General features: G+C 60.1%; 1 protein-coding gene across 1 annotated transcript in view; it reads left to right on the top strand.

Annotated features, from left to right (window-relative positions):
* Positions 1 to 7,474: 7,474 nt before the first annotated feature.
* Positions 7,475 to 7,874, top strand: part of rhocb (ras homolog family member Cb) — a 30,351-nt gene continuing 29,951 nt past the window's right edge. The window contains exon 1 of the mRNA XM_038819681.1: positions 7,475 to 7,624. The gene's annotated coding sequence lies outside the window, so the exon portion shown is untranslated. The remainder of the gene's footprint in view (positions 7,625 to 7,874) is intronic.

A 7,874-nucleotide genomic window follows, 5' to 3' on the forward strand; every position in this document is an offset into this window, starting at 1 on the left:
TTGAAAGCCAGCGATTTAGCCCAGTGTGCTAAACCAGCCCCTGAGGCCCATCGAGACTGCACCGACCCACTTAAGCCCTCACTTCCACCCTATCCCCATAACCCAATCACCCCATCTAACCTTTTTGGTCACTAAGGTCAATTTAGCATGGCCAATCCACCTAACCTGCACATATTTGGACTGTGGGAGGAAACCGGAGCACCCGGAGGAAACCCACACAGACACGGGGAGAACATGCAGACTCCCCATAGACAGTGACGCAGCGGGGAATCGAACCTGGTGCTGTGAAGCCACAGTGCTAGCCACTTGTGCTACCGTGCCACCCACCTACCCTGCACATCTTTGGGTTGTGGGGGCGAAACCCACGCAAACACGGGGAGAATGCCACACAGATAGTGACCCATAGCCGGGATCGAACATGAGACCTCGGCGCCATGAGGTAGCAATGCTAACCACTGCACCACCGTGCTGCCCTGGGGTCACATTTTCTATCCTCCAGTCCCCCAGGACTAATCCTGTGTTCAGAAAGGCGTGGTAAATTTCTGTCAATGGCTCCGCGATATGCTCCCTTACCACTCTCAGAAATCTAGGAGGCATCCCATCTGGGCCTTTCGACTTTTCTTCCTGGAGTGCTGCCTGCCTTTTTAGCACCTTTTCTTTATCTATCACTATACTACTCAGTTGCTGAACACCCGCATTTTCAACTGTGCCATTATCACCTTCTTCTAATTTGGTAGAGGAGCAAAGTACTCATTTAGTACCACTGCCATACCCTCCTCTTCAGTGAGCAGTTTACCCTGCTTGTCCCTTATGGGCCCCACTCTATCCTTCACTAATCTTTTACCATTAATATGCTTGAAGAACATTTTGCTATTTGTTTTAGCACAGCCTGCAATCCTTTCCTCATGCTTCCTCGTAGTCTTCCTTATTCCAGCCTTAGCCTTTCTCCTTCATTTGAGGTACTCTTCTTGATTTCTATTGCTATTATTATTCCGGCATATGCTTCTTTTTTTCTTCCTTATTTTATCATCAATATCCTTAGTCACCAGGGTGCTCTAGCTTTGGATACCCCATATTTATTTTTCATGGGTATATACCTACCTTGCATCTTATTCATCTCTCCTTTGAAAGTCTCCCATTTTTCCTCCACTGTTTTATCCACCAAAATGCGTTTCCAATCAACCTGCTTCAATTCAAATTTTACACCCCTAAAATTTGAGGGCGAAATTCTCCGCACCCGCGGAAAGTCGCAAAACCGTCGTAAAAATCGGGACCGTTTTACGAAGGTCGCGAAGGCTTCATTTCCCGACGGATTCACTTCCTGGAAATGGGCTAGTAGCGCGGCCGCGTCAATTACGTGCGTGATAACGACGGAACGCGACGACGACACGAACACGCCCATGTGACGCCGCCCGACGCCGTAAAAAGGCGCGGGCGACCACAGAATCTGTCGGGCAGGATGTCGGAGCCGAGGAGAGCTGCTCCTCGCTTTGTAGATGCTGACGTCGAGGCGCTGCTCGATGCCGTGGAGCAGAGGAGGGGCATCATCCGCCCGCGGAGAGGGCATCGCCAACCTGCCAGCGCGGTACGCCAGGCCTGGCGTGACGTGGATGCTGCCGTCAGTGCTGTGGGGCAGACCCCTCGCTCAGCAGAGCAATGTAGGAAGAAGCTACACGACCTCACCAGGTCTGCCAGGGTAAGTGCCATGAGGGTGCCCCCTTGTCACAACCATCCCTCCCCCTTAACTTAAGCACCCCCCCCCCCCCCCCCCCACGGGGCACGGGGGGGGAGAGGGATTGGGGCAGAGTTATTTGAGGGTGGTTCACAAAGTTGTCGCAGACCCAGCGCTCTGGCCCCGAGGAGAGATGCAATCGTCTTATGACAACTTGCCCCCCCCAAACTGTGCCAGTATCTGAACGGACTGCTGATACCTACCGTTTTGTAATGATCTACCTATGTTCCCTCCCCCAACAGGCCAAGGCCGCTCATAACCACCGTGAGCGGCACAAGACTGGAGGGGGTTCGCCCAACCTGCACCCCCTCAGCACCTTTGAACAGAGGGCACTGGACCTTGTTGGGGGGTCTGCCACCCGCGATATCGCGCAATGCGAGGTTGGCGGAACTGCAGCAAGTGAGACAACCCTCCCTGACAAACACTCACCCCTCACCCATCCTCTGTCCCTTCACACACCCTGCCCACTGGGACACCTCCCCCATCCTCTGTCCCTTCACAAACCCTGCCCACTGGGACCGTCCAGCGGCCTGCCGAGCAAATCGAAATAACCCGTCTCATTCTCTTCCCTAGGACGTGATGCCGAACGACCAGGGCCGTCTGCCTCCAGACGGAGACAGGAATCTGCCGCCACCTCACCCGGGGCCTCACAACAGAGGGTGCCCGATCAGCGGGCAGCCCTATCCGCCCCAACCCAATCAGCGGACCAGGACGCACAGAGGGTTCGAAGTCCACCACCACCACCAGAAATGGCCAGGGACAACCCTCCTGTCGCTGAGCAGCCCCACACCATGGACGAGGCCCTAAACATTGAGAGCGTCGGGCTTGCGGCACTGCTTTCTCCCACCACATCCATCATCCCAGAGACACACACCCCGGCGGGCCTATTTAGTGATGAGTCTCCTGGGGCACAGTCTGGTTGGCACATCACAGCTGAGCAGGTACAGCAGGTGGAGGTCGGAGCAACAGAGGGCCCGGACTCGCGGAGGCCAGACCAGGCCCAGGATGCAGCTGGCTCCCAGACGTTTTCAGAGTTCCTGGAGTTTCTCAACCCACCCGCACAGCCGATGCCTCAGGAAACCCAGGGAAACAATGGCGGGAGGAGGGCAGCCTTCCTGGCTCTGCAGACGCTGTTAGAGGAGTCGAACCACGTCCAAGAGCAGGGAGTGGTGCCGCTCATGGCAGAGACCCAGTCCGACACCGCACGGGTGGCATCCGCGGTGGAGGCAATGGGTCAGGTTATGCAAGACGTTGGGGTTAATGTGCACGCGTCATCCTCGGCCCTGGACAGGGTTGCCCTCTCACAGGCAGCAATGTGCCAGAGCCAAAACGACATTGCCGGCGCCCTGCGGGCCATGGCACAGTCCCAGCAGTCGATAGCACAGTCGCAGCAGTCGGTCGCGGAGACCATCAACGGCCTGACACATGTGCTGGATGGCGTCGTGCACACACAGGTTGAGATCGCACAGTCCCTGGCGGGAATGTCTAACTCCCTGGACTCCGTCTCTGCAAACCTTCGGATCCTGGTGGATACCGTTGCAGGCCTCCAGGACTGGCAGCGCCAGGTGTCGGTGGTGCGACGGGGAACCTCCCCGCTCGCACCTCTGTCCCAAAGTGAGGCCCGGGGGCCACCGGGCTCCCCGAGGGAGGAGGAGGTTTCGGGGCCCGTCCCATTAACTCCATCACGGGACGTCCCGGAATTCTCGGCCTCCCCCCGTCCCATCCCTGGTGCATCGGGTGGGCAGCAGGCAGAGCAGGGTGGCACAATGTCACCCGAGACGCCCGCAGAGCAGCCTGGCCCATCAAGGCCGGGTCGCCCCAGGAAACGCATAGCCAAGGAGAAACGAGTCGAGGGGGGCGATTCGCAGCAATCCTCCTCCACTCCTGCTGTATCATCTGGGGATTCACTTAGACGTAGTGGTAGGGCCCGTAAGGCAACTAAGATAGACACTGAGTAAGTTGGCACGGGTGAAGGGCACAGTTTAGTTGTAGGGGCTAGGGCACCTGTAAATAATTGTTAATATTAAACGCACTGTGCCACCTTACTTGTAATACCGTGTGATTGTTCCACAGCCACAGGAATCGTGATGGTGACCGAGTGTCGCTGGGGGTGACGGGTGGTGAAACCTCGGTGCCGGTGTGCAGTCTTTCCCCCTCCCCCCTCCCACAGCTAGCCCACGCGGGCACGTGATGGAGTGTCAGTGACGAACTCGGCGGCCACCAAGGTGGATGGTTCAGCTATTGCCATGGGTCAGACTCTCTCTAACGATTCTGAGCTCACAGCTCTTCGCAGAGCGGGCTGTCATCATTCCACATGGCACTGATCACACCCGCTGACACAGCCATCAATGTTGTGCCATTCCGTCTGTACCCAGTGATAAGCGTCATGTCGAAGTGGAGCAGTGTACACTGAGGGGGGGGGGGGGGGGGTTGTGGTGGTGGCAGTTGTGTGGTGACCCTCTGCATGACTAGCGATGCAGGTGGTGGTTTGGTGTTCATCGGGGACGTCACATGCGATGCGTGAACCGTGCTGCCACCAGGGCGTCGCGTGCCCGCCGTCCTTGCCGGGTCCGTCGTGCCGCCTCCTGGACATCACCAGCACCTGGGTCGTGTCTGCGTTCTGCGCCCGCCACTCCGCCAGCCTCCTCCTCCTCCTCCTCCTCCTCCTCCTCCTCCTCTGTGCTGGCACCACTGCCACTAGCTTCTCCCTCCGCCTCCTGCAACAGGTCATCTCCCCTCTGCATCGCGATGTTGTGCAGCGCACAGCAGACCACTACAATGCGAGCGACCCTGTCGGCCTGGTACTGCAGGGCCCCTCCGGAGCGGTCCAGGCACCTGAATCTCATCTTCAGGAGGCCAAGGCAGCGCTCCACCACACCCCTGGTTGCTGCATGGGCCTCGTTGTATCGTGTTTCCGCATTGGTCTGAGGCCTCCGTATAGGCGTCATCAGCCAAGACCTCAGCGGATAACCCCTGTCACCTAGCAACCAGCCCCTCAGCCGGGGGGGACGTCCCTCAAACATCGCAGGGATGAACGACTGCGCTAGTATGTAGGAGTCATGCACACTCCCTGGGAACCTTGCACAGACGTTCATGAACCTCATGTGGGGGTCGCATACCACCTGGACATTAATGGAGTATGTCCCCCTCCTGTTTGTGAACACTTCCTTGTCCACAGCAGGCGGGCGCATGGGGACGTGAACACAGTCGATTGACCCCTGAACCCTCGGTATCCCGGCCACACTGGCAAATCCACGGGCTCGTGAGTCTTGACTTGCTTGGTCCTCGGGAAAGATGATGTAGCGATGGCATAGAGGGCGTCGGTCACATCCCGGATGCACCTGTGCACCGATGACTGGGAGATCCCGGAGACGTCCCCGCTCGGAGACTGGAAGGAGCCGGTAGCATAGAAGTTCAGAGCGACCGTCACCTTGATGGCTACCAGGATCGCGTGTCCTCCCCCCGTTCCACGTGGAGCGAGGTGCGACAGGAGTTGGCAGATATGTATCACCGTCTGCCTACTCAGCCGGAGTCTTCTCCTGCAGGTGATGTCCGGCATTGTTAGGAAAGAGACCCGGACACGGTACACCCTCGGCTTTGGTCGTCGCCTCTGGCGCCGTGGCTGCACCCTCACTCTCTCCTCTCCCTCTTCCTCCTCCTCCTCCTCCTCCTCCTCCTCCCCCCCCCCCCCCCCCATGCTGCTCGACGACTGGCAACTCCTCGGCCCTTCCCTCTGCTGCTGCAGCTGGCCCTGCAGCCACTGCGGGTTGTGGGTGTGGATGCTGCTGCATCTCCAAATCCAGTAGAGCGGCCCCAACCACTGCGCAGAACATAGCCGTTCTGTTCCCATACATCGTGCTAACCTACAGAAGGGTGGTGGGGGGCAGAGAAACGGGACATGTTAGACGGAGGTTAGTCGACACCTCGGCAGCCGCCAGCCATGGGATACCAGTGTGTCCCGGTGGCCTGGTCGCGCTGCTGACACGCGGTCAGCCTAACCCCTGGTCACTTTCTGCATCCAACGGCCAGTAAACTATGGCCTCCTCACGGGTGCGTCAGTGGCCTGTGTCCGGAAGCCACAGGGGAACCAGCGGCCGTGTCCTCGTCACCGGCACACCATGGCATGCTGGCAGACATTTTGTTACGGGGTTGGACGGCTCACTCTCTACCTAACCCCCCCCCCCTCCGTCGCCCCCACTGCCTCCCCCGTCGCCCCCACTGCCTCCCCCGTCTCCCCCACTGCCTCCCCCGTCGCCCCCACTGCCTCCCCCGTCTCCCCCACTGCCTCCCCCGTCGCCCCCACTGCCTCCCCCGTCTCCCCCACTGCCTCCCCCGTCGCCCCCACTGCCTCCCCAGTCTCCCCCACTGCCTCCCCCGTCGCCCCCACTGCCTCCCCTGTCTCCCCCACTGCCTCCCCCGTCGCCCCCACTGCCTCCCCCGTCGCCCCCACTGCCTCCCCCGTCTCCCCCACTGCCTCCCCGTCGCCCCCACTGCCTCCCCCGTCTCCCCCACTGCCTCCCCCGTCGCCCCCACTGCCTCCCCCGTCGCCCCCACTGCCTCCCCCGTCTCCCCCACTGCCTCCCCCGTCGCCCCCACTGCCTCCCCGTCTCCCCCACTGCCTCCCCCGTCGCCCCCACTGCCTCCCCCGTCTCCCCCACTGCCTCCCCCGTCGCCCCCCACTGCCCCCCCGTCTCCCCCACTGCCTCCCCCGTCGCCCCCACTGCCTCCCCCGTCTCCCCCACTGCCTCCCCTGTCGCCCCCACTGCCTCCCCCGTCTCCCCCACTGCCTCCCCCGTCGCCCCCCACTGCCCCCCCCGTCTCCCCCACTGCCTCCCCTGTCGCCCCCCACTGCCCCCGCTCTGGACCCCCTCCCGTTCTCAGGGATGCCTTCCCCGTTGTGGCCAGACTCGAGCGGTGCACTGAGCGGTGCGCTGAGCGGTGCGCAGAGTGGTGCCCTGACCTCCTCCAAGCAGTCGTCAGCCAGGCCGACTGGTTGACGAATTTAAAAAGCAGGTGTGTTTCACGACGTCCAAACAGGGCGCCATGACGTCGGGACTTCGGCCCATCCGGGCCGGTGAATAGCGGGGGGGCTATCAGTGGCGATTCTGGTCGTGTCAGGGGCGGGAAGGAGGCGTTTGTCGGGAATGGCGACTCCGACATTTTGCGGGGTTCGGAGAATAGCGGGAGGGCGTCGGAACAGCGTCGCCGTAAAAATTTCCGACGCCCGCTATTCTCCGAACCGTCGTGAGTCTGGAGAATCTCGCCCTGACTTTTTCGGTCTGTATGTACTAGAAACCTTATAACCCGGGATGTTAAGTATTTAGTTCTGGCTTGAGCCATGTTTCTTTCAATGCTACTATGTCATATGCTCAACTCGTAAATAAAGCATTGCTAGCTACAAGTCCTTGGTCACCAGTCTTTGGGAACCCAGCCCTTGTACAGTCTTCACAAGAATGGAAGTATTGCCTGGTGAATGGGTGTTGCATGGAGGCAAAATCATGTGATGATACCTCCAGGAATGCATTTGATCAAAGTTGGCAACCCAACTGGGCAAGAACCTGGACTCATCATTCCAATTCTACACACTAGATTTAAGGGAGGATGTCAGGCAGGACAGATCCCATCCCACCAACACTAGATAGACTAAGGAGCTGGATGGCTCCATGGGTGTGAGTGGACTGCGCCTTTAAGACTTGAGGCGGGAGCTGGCCTGTTTGAATGGATGTCCCGTGATTCCTGGCGGGGGCGCGGTCACGTGGGGCTGATGTCACGTGAGGGAGGGGTGTGGGGAATTGCTCATTAACCGCTCCCCCCCCGCTACTTGCCCCCTCCCAATCCTGAGCTGAGGCGGCGGCGGCCACGACCGGACTGGCAGCGAGTGAGAAGCGGCAGGTGAGGGCCGCGCCCGAGCTGGGGGAAGAAGGCGGGAGGCAGCGGGCTCGTTCCCGGCCACAGCGCGGTGTCGGGAGCCGGGGATTTTCGCCGATTCGCCGCCACACCCAGAGCCGCGGCCTCGGAGAGAGAGAGCGAGGGGATCAAAGGGCGGAAAAGCGAGGAGGGGGGGACGCGGGCCAGGTAGGGAGGAGGAGGGGAGAGAGAGAGAGGTGAGGAGGGGGAGAGAGAGAGAGAGAGAGAGAGAGAG

Source organism: Scyliorhinus canicula, chromosome 15 (genome assembly GCF_902713615.1).
Source record: "Scyliorhinus canicula chromosome 15, sScyCan1.1, whole genome shotgun sequence".
NCBI classification, from domain to species: domain Eukaryota; kingdom Metazoa; phylum Chordata; class Chondrichthyes; order Carcharhiniformes; family Scyliorhinidae; genus Scyliorhinus; species Scyliorhinus canicula.